Source organism: Schistocerca serialis, chromosome 8 (assembly GCF_023864345.2).
Source record: "Schistocerca serialis cubense isolate TAMUIC-IGC-003099 chromosome 8, iqSchSeri2.2, whole genome shotgun sequence".
Lineage (NCBI taxonomy): Eukaryota > Metazoa > Arthropoda > Insecta > Orthoptera > Acrididae > Schistocerca > Schistocerca serialis.
The window spans coordinates 552762877-552775227 of record NC_064645.1 but is presented as its reverse complement, the minus strand read 5'-3'; positions in this window follow the sequence as shown (position 1 = coordinate 552775227).

The following is a 12351-nucleotide window of genomic DNA, read 5'->3' as shown; positions in this document are numbered from 1 at the left end:
TGGAGGTGAGCCGTTAGTTAGAGGCACTTCCTTTAAGCAGGTATACCTATCAGCTGACTTCAGTCTAAAAAAGGTGCAGCTGTAACACCAACTACTACAGGAATTTTTCCATGAGTGATACCACTACCACCACCACCACCCACTACACTGTCACCTATAAGCTTAGCCAGCCTCCCCTTCCCATACCTACTGAGGTGCAGGCCATGCCCAGTGAAACCCCATCTACTGTTAGACCCAACTGGCACCACTGAGATGTGATCCATGCCCTCCGCCATCAATGCCCTCCCCAGCCCCACATTAACGCGCCTAACAGCCGCATTAAGGTGAGGCCGATCATGACGCTGAAACAGTTGCACGAAATGCACGTTAGTGCCACCAGTGCCTATCCTTAACAGATAGGATTGACGAGAGAACATCGTAAAAGTTCAAAGAAAGGCAGCACGTTCTGTATTATCGCGAAATAGGGGAGAGAGTGTCACTGAAATGATACAGGATTTGGGGTGGACATCATTAAAAAAATGGCGTTTCTCGTTGCTGCGGTATCTTCTCACGAAATTTCAATCACCAACTTTCTTCTCCGAATGCGAAAATATTTTGTTGATACCTACCTACATAGGGAGAAATGATCACCATAATAAGGGAATTCAGAGCTCGTACGGAAAGATGTAGGTGTTCGTTCTTTCCGCGCGCTATACGAGATTGGAATAATAAAGAATTGTGAAGGTGGTTCGATGAATCCTCTACCAGGCACTTAAATGTGATTCGCTGAGTATCCATGTCGATGTAGATGTAGATTGACCGGGAAACCGTCAAACCCGTTTAGCAACTCAGATAAATCAATGCCAGTACCTATAACACAACCGAATAAGAGGCAACATAGATTTCTACCCTCTCATGTACCTTCACATCATATCATGTAATTCGTGTCAATTCAGGTAGCACCAGAAGAGCGTTCCATGACATTCATTCACCGCAGACTTCATCGGTGACAGCCTTTCTTATAGCACGTTACTGTAATTAGTGAACAGCCGGTTTGTTAAATAGTCTTTATTGTTACAAGCGAGATAGAACATGTGCTATAATAATTGTTTATGTTATGTATAGCTTACAGCTTATAAATTCATCACTGGACAATCAATGACTATCTTCTCCAAAAACAATAAGAACTAGTGAACAATTTTGGGAAAAATATTACAATATTAAATATCAATCGAACATTGCAAATCTCGCAACATAAAAATTGAAACTTCCTGGCAGATTAAAACTATGTGCCGGACCGAGACTCGAACTCGGGACCTTTGCCTTGCGCGGGCATGTACTCTAACAACTTAGCTACCCAAGCACTACTCACGCCTTCTCCTCACAGCTTTACTTCTGCCAGTACCTCGTCTCCTACCTTCCAAACTTAACAGAAGCTCTCCTGCGAACCTTGCAGAACTAGCACTCCTGAAAGAAAGGATATTACAGAGACATGGCTTAGCCAAGCCTGGGGGCTGTTTCCAGAATGAGATTTTCACTCGTGAAACATCCCCCAGGCTTGGCTAAGGCATGCCTCTGCAATATCCTTTCTTTTAGGGGTGCTAGTTCTGCAAGGTTCGCAGGAGAGCTTCTGTTAAGTTTTGAAGGTAGGAGACGAGGTACTGGCAGAAGTAAAGCTGTGAGGACGGGGCGTGAGTCGTGCTTGTGTAGATCAGTTGGACGCCGGCACAGTAGCTCAGCGTGTTCGGTCAGAGGAGTTACGTACCCTCTGTAATAAAAAAAACTGCGTTAATCGATCATCAACGAACTTCATCGGATATCTTACGACGTCCGCCCCGAGCAGATACAACGAACAAAAGCCACTTGCCCGCGAAAGGCAAAGGTCCCGAGTTCGAGTCTCGGTCCGGCACACAGTTTTAATCTGCCAGGAAGTTTCATATCAGCGCACACTCCGCTGCAGAGTGAAAATCTCATTCTGGAAACATAAAAATTAACTGCTACAGAGCAATAGTGCATGCACCTGCATCTTAGAACAAGGATTCTCGCTACACAGTCATCCTCCTACTCTAAGTCAACAAAACAGCATTCGACAAATCACTATTACATGTTCCTATTTCTTATGTTTTTGACAAATAGCATTAGCAAGCAAATTATTTTAAACTATAAAGTTTATTTCAGTCGATTTTCATATAAATTGTTGAATGACTATGCCGGTTTCGACTGAAAAACTTTTTCGTGAGCCTTCTATTACGAGGAGCTTCATTGACTGTTGACTCCTAGCATGTTTTAACTTAGCAATGGGTGAGAAATATTTATAGGCTGTTCAGTTGAAACTGGTAAAAACATTAAACAGTTTGTGTAGCTATCGTCTGAAATGATTTTATAATTATTATTTAAATACAATGGGGAACATCGTGCCAAACGTTTAAAGATGACACCACCTGCAATGAAACATTCACATGTCACATAATGATACACCAAAGCTATTCACTACTACCTCTCAGTGACAGTATGAGTTAGGAAAACATTTTCACGAAAAACATATCTTAATTTTTTGGTACTTCTCTTACAGAAATAAAGAAAATAAATTTAATAGCACGTTTCTGTGTTTGTCACGAATAGTAAAGTGTTAGAGAAGCAATTATTGAATTGAAATGGGTACATTCCCTTCTCAGAATACTGTGCTCTGACATCGCTAATTAACACAAACTTAGCAACTGGGAAAGGTTCAAATAGTACTTACTGGGTTTTAAGGAATACATAAGGCTTTCGCGTGCCGTGTGGGAGATGTATATTTTTAGATAAAATTTCGCAGATACTCTGTATTTCGATTTATATTTGGTGTGCATATTTGAGAGGGAAATCTCCATCAGAGGTTCCAAATTTCAGCCAATGGTTGGTGAAGCATTCGCATCTGAGGGGTATTACATTGCTAAATAAATGGAAAACACGCATGAGCTCTAGTGAAAATCAAATCACAGCGGTGCAAGATACCTGCTTATTGTGGGAATCAGCTTCACTGGTATCTTCTTTGAAAATCAATAGACATATTTTTGTGAGAATATACGGATATAATGAAGCTGTAGGCAGTTAGATTAGTGAATTTTTCACTGTCTCTCCATAATCTTCACGATAGACGGAAATTTTGTTCTGTCATTGTGTCAGCTTACCCAGACGCTTTGCTAAATATAAACGTTTATATGTATTGACAAGTGGAGTGCATCACTGGAAAGTAGGCAACTAAAGTAACTCAGCGCTGTATGTGGTTGCTGTACCATCAGTACTTAAATTGAGAAGGCATCTTACCATCTGCATATTCAATAAAGGGACACTGTAGTCACTAAAAATAGCAAGAGCTGATGTTACTGTAGTAGCGTATGGGGTAGGAAACTCGGAATTCTTTACACTAAAAATGAACAATATGGCACTCACAATCGTTCTTCACAATTAACTATTATAAGGCAATGATTCAGAAGCAACTGAGCGCTAAAAACAGCAGTCCGAATTTGTAAACATGAACATGTTGCATACTATCAGACCCAGTCGACCTCAAACATTTAAGGAAGATGAAATCATTACTCGATGATTTCATGCTCCAACAAAACGCGGCACAGTTATAAATGTGGATCGCATTGCAATTAATGTAATTAAGGGGCACGCGTTTTTGTGGCTCCTTATAGCACACCTAAATTTTAGCACAGTAGCTAACTCCTGCACTGATTCAATATGATGAAAAGCCGCAACGTCTCTATCATCCCCTGTAGCATTACACGGAAGAAGATTGTTATCCTGTTGTGAACTGTGACTAAAAAAGAGGTCTGAGTTTATTTATATCCCGCAGCTCCCTCTCTTTGTCAGCATAGCATCCTCACTGCTTACCCACACTGTCTACCGTACGCAGGAACCTGCAATGAAACAGAGAGCTCTATAATATTAGTTCCTTGTACTCGAAATGGCCGTGTTTATATAAGAAATTCAATAACTGGTCTTTCAATCTGAAGCATAATTTGAGCCCAAAAGTAGATTAAAAGTGGAGGAAACTCGATACGTTTCTAATGAAATGAGAATAAAACCCCATGCCGGTGCTTTTGGAGTAACTAAAAAACAGAAAATTTTGACGTTCGCACAGTTCACTGAATATTACTCTCTCTTGGACAGAAAAAAGTACTCACATTCATCAAAACAGTGAGTTTCCACAATGGCTCTGAAATATAATAATATGACGAATTCTGGTACGTAAACTTAGGTCATCCAACATCCATCTGTCAGATTTAAAATTCTCACGAGCTATAAGTGATTCATCAATGATTATATATCTATTCTTTCCGGACTGATCGCAGAAAACTCGCTTGATTGCGGACACTTCACGACGCACGTTTTTTACTAGCACATTGTCTTAGACAAGACGTAACTCAACATGAAACATGCATAAACATGCAGAATAAAGGAGCACCACTCACAAATACGACATATCTTTTCATACAGTAAAAGAGGGGAAAAACCATAAAATTTAAAAAAATATACCTCTGTGCACGTAAAAGGTACATCAGTCCAGGAGACGAAAAAAGAAAAGATGTTCGCGCATTGCAGCATTTTACTATGAAAGAGAATTTAATAAATGAAATTAATTTCATTTCAATATTTTGTAATTACTGAAAATATTATTAAAAGTGGCTGCGATTTAAAGTGAGTGAGACAGGTAACACCAATGGGAAACAGTTACTGCAGCTTCTACAATAATTATATTTTTATTATATTGATTTGCAGAGGAGAGCTCCCTAACAGTCATATTGTCAAGTGAAGGAAATAGGGTGTCGTTATCCCTCGTTGTCGGCCCACAATCCGTATTAGGCCCTCCGCACAGGGAGCGACTCAAATGAGATCCCCGCTGACACAAGTTGATAACCGGCCGATCGCGAATCCCTTCCTGTGTAGTTTTAGCTTCACAGTCCGCTAAAGGTATCGAAACCGTCCTTGTTACGCCGAAAAATACACTACTGGCCATTAAAATTACTACACCACGAAACTGACGTGCTACAGTCGCGAAATTTAACAGACAGGAAGAAGATGCTGTGATATGGAAATGATTAGCTTTTCAGAGCATTCACACAAGGTTGGCGCCGGTTGCGACACCTACAACGTGCTGACATGAGGAAAGTCTCCAACCGATTCCTCATACACACAAACAGCAGTTGACCGGCGTTGCCTAGTGAAACGTTGTTGTGATGCCTCGTGTAAGAAGGAGAAATGCGTACCATCACGTTTCCGACTTTGATAAAGGTCGCATTGTAGCTTATCACGATTGCGGTTTATCTTATCGCGACATTGCTGCTCGCGTTGGTCGAGATCCAATGACTGTTAGCAGAATATGGAATCGGTGGGTTCAGGAGGGCAATATGGAACGCCGTGCTGGATCCAAACAGCCTCGTATCACTAGTAGTCGATATGACAGGCCTCTTATCCGCATAGCTGTAATGGATTGTGCAGCCACGTCTCGATCCCTGAGTCAACAGATGGAGACGTTTGCAAGACAACAACCATCTGCACGAACAGTTTGACGAAGTTTGTAGCAGCATGGACTATCAGCTCTGAGACCATGGCTGCGGTTACCCTTGACGCTGCATCACAGACAGGAGCGCTTGCGATGGTGTACTCAACGACGATCCTGGGTGCACAAATGGCAAAACGTCATTTTTTCGGATGAATCTAGGTTTTGTTTACAGAATCATTATGGTCGCTTTCGTGTTTGGCGACATCGCGGTGAACGCACATTGGAAGCGTGTATTCGCCATCGCCATACTGGCGTATCACCCGGCGTCGTGGTATGGGATGCCGTTGGTTACACGTCTCGGTCACCTCTTGTTCGCACTGACGGCACTTTGAACAGTGGACGTTACATTTCAGATTGTGTTACAACCCGTGGCTCTACCCTTCATTCGATCCCTACGAAACCCTACATTTCAGCAGGATAATGCACGACCGCATGTTGCAGGTCCTTTACGGGCCTTTCTGGATACAGAAAATGTTCAATTGCTTCCCTGACCAGCACATTCTCCAGATCTCTCACCAATTGAAAAGTCTGGTCAATGGTGGCCGAGCAACTGGCTCGTGACAATACGCCAGTGACTACTCATGATGAACTGTGGTATCGCGTTGAAGCTGCATGGACAACTGTACCCGTACACGTCATCCAAGCTCTGTTTGACTCAATGCCCGGGCGTATCAAGGCCGTTATTACGACCAGAGGTGGTTGTTCTGGGTGCTGATTTCTCAGGATCTATGCACCCAAATTGCGTGAATATGTAATCACTTGTCATTTCTAATATAATATATTTGTCCAATGAATACCCGTTATCATCTGCATTTCTTCTTTGTGTAGCAATGTTAATGGCCAGTAGTGTAGTCTTACACTGTCTGCTGTGAACACGTAATTCTCTCTCTCATGCCCCGACAGGACAATAATCTCTATGCACGACCCTCCAGACACCTTTGTTACTGCAACTTACAGCGACCCATTGATACGTTTTAAAAATCTCTCTCGCCGACTGTTATATACTTTTAAGCGAAATTCCATTTTTACATTAAAATACATTATTATGTCCTACAAATGTTTTAGCGCATAACGGCAGAAATTGAAAAAGCCCTTTTCCATAAATGGCAGTTAGTAAACGTTTATAGAAAGTAACACAAAATCTGCAGTATTGCACTTCTCTGCGTTTCGTAATAAGTTTGTAACAAAGTCACCAAGTTACCTCCCTGTACACAAACAACTACTTTGTTAGCAGATAGCCTCATAGTGCGACAAACGTTATCCTCAAATCATCTTATTCCACCGTGATCAACAGCACCTCTATCATATTGCGTTGAGGTTATTTGGAATTATGTACTGTGAATTAATCACTGAACAAATATAACTCTAAGTGTTTTAGCTTGCATTATATTCACCGAGAGGCAAGTGTTATGTATCCAAAAGTAATTTTAGACTTTATTCAACATTCATTTACTTTATTTTTTTATAGTTTTCAAGGGGGTCCGCCTTCACTAAATTTCTAAGTAAAGACGGACAGAAGAGCTTCAACGGGAGGATGATTTTTCATTTATTTATTTACTAGATGAATATCCGACGATGTCTCTCTATTTGTTTATCCCGGTATTTTATTGGATGACCGAAGGACATTTTGTTTACTGTGTAAAAGTATGTAAAGGGGCAGTAGCCTTACACGCCAACAACTCTAATAACGCTTCGTAGCAGGCTCGGCAAACAAAGGAGACATACGCCCAGATTTCGTTGTGAGTCACGAGTGAGTTAGGTGAAAAGACTGTTTCGCGGTTATAGAGTTAGTCTGCGGCACACAGTACTAGCAAAAATGTGCATTTTGAAGTGTTTGTACGACGGAAAGATGATTTCTGTTAGTAAATAGTGTTCAAGCTTTTAGTAATTTAATAGTTCAAGAACCCTCTTTCACATTAGGAGTAAATATGGGATCAGTGGCGCTCACTAAAGAACAGAAGGAAAAAATTCGCTGTTAGTCTTCGAAGAAAACACGCTAAACATGATGACCGTGACAGGTTGCTCACTTCAACACAGTCGATGGATGGATCCGAGAATACAACGTAGCATTACATGACTGCTACAACTACTTGCGATAGTCATGCTTCTTATAGAACTGGATGCAGTGTTGTTTAGGACTGAAAAGAAAAGAAACTGCGAACAGTGTTAAAATTAATTTTTGAAGGAAATTTTAAATTATGTGTAGATATCAACTGTAAAGGATGGTCGTTGTCTTGGAATTTATTGCAATGGCTGATTGAAATTTATTTCTCAATTAAATTTGTATGAAAAGTTTCAGTTTCTGTGGGGGAATGCAATGGAATAATTCATTTACATATAATCGCTGAAGCCAACAATGTTTCGTAGCAAGCTCGGCGATTAAAGGGGTTATAAGCCACAGAATTCAGGCACGTATGATGCTACATCTAAATTGCACCGGTATTTTTCCCGATCCGATCCAATGTAGAGCAATTGTGTGATCTAATATCGTCAAAAGTCAGGCCTCAAGAGTGCCCACATTGGGTTCGTATTTTCCCCAAGCCAACGCCGAGCGATTATGTGCCATGTGTTCGTTTTTGTGTCGGTTTATACTGGAGAAAGGCGTTCTTCTTAGTAAAAATACTTAGAAAAAAGTTATGGATGTACAGTTTTAACGAAGTCAGATTTGTATGGAGTTTTTTGAAACATCACAACCGTTACGAAATTACCCAGATAAATTCAAGAACTACCACCATATGACTATAGATACTTGTTTTGTGAATAAAACCGCATTTTCCTGCTGCAGTTGTGGCAACAGGAAAAGGCGGTTTTATTTCAAAAATGGCTCTAAGCACTATTGGGCTTAACATCGGAGGTCATCAGTCCCCTAGACTTAGAACTACTTCAACCTAACTAACTCAATGACATCACACACATCTATGCCCGAGGAAGGATTCGAACCTACGACCGTAGCAGCAGCGCGGTTCCAGACTGAAGCGCCTAGAACCGCTCGGCCACAGCGCCCGGCGGTTTAATTTACAAAATAGGTATTTTTATGCTTGCTGCGGAGGATGGCCAGGCAAACAAACTTATGACTATAGATACGTTTGACCGCATTTCTTAAGGCATAAGAAACTGACTGGTAAACATGGCAGATTTAAGGCCCAAACAACACAAGCGGCAGTTTGGGGTGCCAAGCTGAGGATTGGACCAAGGGCACCGAAGTGCAAAAATTTGTACACAGATAAAAAATATTTAGCAGAGAAAGCTGACAAAGGTGAAAGTATATGATAACAGTCGTAGAAGCAAAAATGTTCCAGTAAACGACCCATCCCCGAGATGATTGGAAATGTGGGGCGACACACCGACACTGTACTGGAAAAGTAAACTTTTCGATGAAATCTGAATGTAACTGGGCGCAATTTTCACCCTGTGGCTGTCTTAACCAGAGATACAATACTACTGCAGCGTGTCATTTGACACAAATTACAGTAACTCGTGCGTGTCAAAAGATGTATTCCGCGTGTCATCCTTACATTTTGTAGCAATATCCACCCATCTATGCACCGAGCTACGAAATCTTTAAGACACAGGTACATCTCGGAAATCTTGACATCCCGGTAAATTCGATACTCCATTTCTACAGCCGTATCAGCGGGAGTGCTGTAGGTTTCACTTCTGAGATGACCCTACACAGAAAAATCCGAAGAAATGAGGTCAGGTGATCTTAGAGGCCAAGATAGAAGCTTTGTTTCAGCTATGCATCTTGGACCAGCATCTTGGACTCATCATGCAGAATACTCAAAACAACCTTCAGTGAAATTAAAAGCAAGAGTGTTAACATTAAGACTGCAATGGGAATTCTGTTGTTAAATGCAGAGGAGAGAGCGGATAGGGAAAGAGTACATTGAAGGCCTCTATGAGGGGCAAGACTTGTCTAATGAAGTGATAAAGGAAGAAACAGAGGTCGATGTGGAAGAGACAGGCGATCCAGCGTTAGAATCAGAATTTAAAAGAGCATTGTAAGACTTAAGATCGAATAAGATAGAAGTAATAGATAAAATTCCACCAGAATTTCTAAAATGGCAACTGTATAGTATTCTGGTATGTAGAATGTATGAGTGTGACGATATGCCATCTGAGTTTCGGAATAACACCATGAACACAATTCCCAAGATTGCAAGAGCCAAAAGTGGGAGAATTATCGCAAAATCAGTTTGACAGCTTGTATATCCAATTTTCTAACAAGAATAATATGCAGAAGAATGGATAAGAAAATTTAGGATACGTTAGTTGACGATCAGTTTGGCTTTGGGAGAGGTAAAGGCACTACAATCCTGACGTTGTGGTTGATAATAGAAGGAAGACTAGAGAAAAATCGAGGCACTGTAACAGGAATTGTCCACATGGAAAAAGTGTTGGACAGTGTAGATTGGGGCAAGAGTTAGAAATTCCGAAAAAATAGGGATAATCTATAGGGAAAGACGAATAATATACAATATGTACAAGTATCAAGAGGGAACAATAAAAGTGGAAGTCGAAGAACGGAGTATTCGGATTAAGAAGGGTGTAAGACGGGGACGTAGGCTTTCGCCCCTACTGTTCAATCTATGCGTCGAAGAAGCAATGAGGTTCAAGAGTGGGCTTAAAATTCACAGTGAAAGGATATCAATGATAAGATTCACCGATGACATTCTATCCTCGGGGAGAGTGAAGAGTTGCAGGGAGTGTTGAGTGGAATAAAAGTCAAATGAATACAGAATATGGACTAAGAGTAAATCGAAGGAAGACAACAGTACTGAGAAGTAGCATAAATGAGAACAGCGAGAAACTTTACATGACTACGAAGTAGATGAAGACCATGTGGTGCGCACGCATTTTCCACACTCCCCAATGTCGCACTTACGCTGATCGGAGCAAGTGCTCACGTGCAAAAACTGCGAATTTTAAGCCCAGGATTGCAGAGACAGTTATTCAGTCGTTTCCTGACAACACCTTCACACGTCAGTAGAGAACATTGTGTAATCAGATAAGAATTAGATTAATTGGAACAGACTATAGAAATCGTCTTGTCTAGCAAGTGTTTAGAGACGCAAAGTTTAAAACGGTGGTAGACTGTACGAAGCTTTGAAATACGTCTAACTTAAAAAAAAAAAAAAAACTGTGCTCACGCAGTGAATTGTTGTTGCCGAATGCGAGGAAGTTGTCGGAGCATCCAATGAGTCCAGACATCACCAATATGGCAGCTCTGAAAGGCGCTGACGGCAGTATACGGTGCATGGTCAGCTCGTAACCGTCTTCCGTCGTAACCGGGTGGACTTCACAGCGGTAGCCGTTGCTCCGGCATATGTCATCCTGCACACACGAGCATTCATTTTTAAGCGTCTTAATACAAGGAGAGCAGCACTACTTTGGTACCAGATCAGGGAGTATCTGGTGTCAGCGACACTACCCTCAGTGACGTTAATATTTCAAAATGAAAACATGAAAGGGTTTAGTCTATCATCTGAAGACCGTAACTCACAAACTTCAGTGGCAACCACGAAGCGTTGGAGACCAGGATGATTAAAGGGTTACACATGTGTTGTGACTGATAATTAGCAATTTTTCACAAAACTATTTTTATTGAGGTAAGTTCACCAGGTTGATGACTGAACATACAAACGAAAGGTAACAATAACGAAAAAAGTCTCCTAATTGAGGCAAACAAAAGTTCACTTCATATTTTTCACAAAGGTTCGTGGTAACTCTCTCACACACACACTAGTAATAGTCCAATTCCGAGACGAAGACGTAATCTTCGACGGCTGCAGTACACGAAGTCAGCATCTGGCGTGAACTGAACTTCTGGCCTGGTTCTAGCCCCTAAATAGCTGTCTCCAGCCAATCAGATTTCGGTGTAGTGATACTTCCTGCAGGTCGTGGCTCGAACTCCCCCTGCTGGAAGTAGCGTTCGGAATGTCTGTTTCCGTTATCTTGTGTGTAAATAGTAAGTGTTTACCATGGTGCTTCTGGGTACGCCTTTGGGCTTAGACAACCTCGTCCTCTCTGGTGTTATATAGGTTGCCGGCTGTCAGGGGCTACCTTGGCTCCGTTATAACAACATGTATATTTGCTTACGAGGTAATCCTGGTTCACCCCAGTGAGGTTCACAACTAAGGCAGCTTTTAATATTGTCTCTCCACATGTGAAATATTTTTTTCGGCATTGCTTAGTCTTAAAGCTATATTCTTGTGAATTTGCGATATTTGACTTGTCTGTTGCGTTATCTGTTGGCTGTCGCTAAACAGTGTCAAAATTCGTATCTTTTTAATTAATAACAGAGAGCATGCAAGTTGTCTAACTTTGGAATTGCGAAGAAAAGGTGATATCTAAATAAATGCTGTGCGAAGACCATATATTTTACTGAATGGTAAAGCAGGCATTGGCAAGCTTTGAAACTGCGCATTCATTTCCTAATAAGGTAACACAGCAGATAGAACGTTCCCGATCGGCCTTAGGATCGAAAATATGTTTTTTTAAAAGCTGCCTGTGACGGTTACTGGACAGAATCAAAAGTGCTCTTATGTAGTACTTCACCTACTGTTGCTAGGGTATTTGGCTGTTCACTAAAGGAACCAGTTATTATGACAGTAAGTTGACACTGGCCCCACCTTATTGGTCACGAACAAATATTTTTGTCCTACAACTTTGTCATGAACAATATTCCTGACGCTGTGATTTTTTGGTGCTCTACACCATTTTATTTAAACAGTTTCATCCAATCGTTATTGATCTGTTCTTGTAATGAAAGAAGATATTTCTCAGTCAAACATTGATTCAAATACTACAAAAACTTCTGT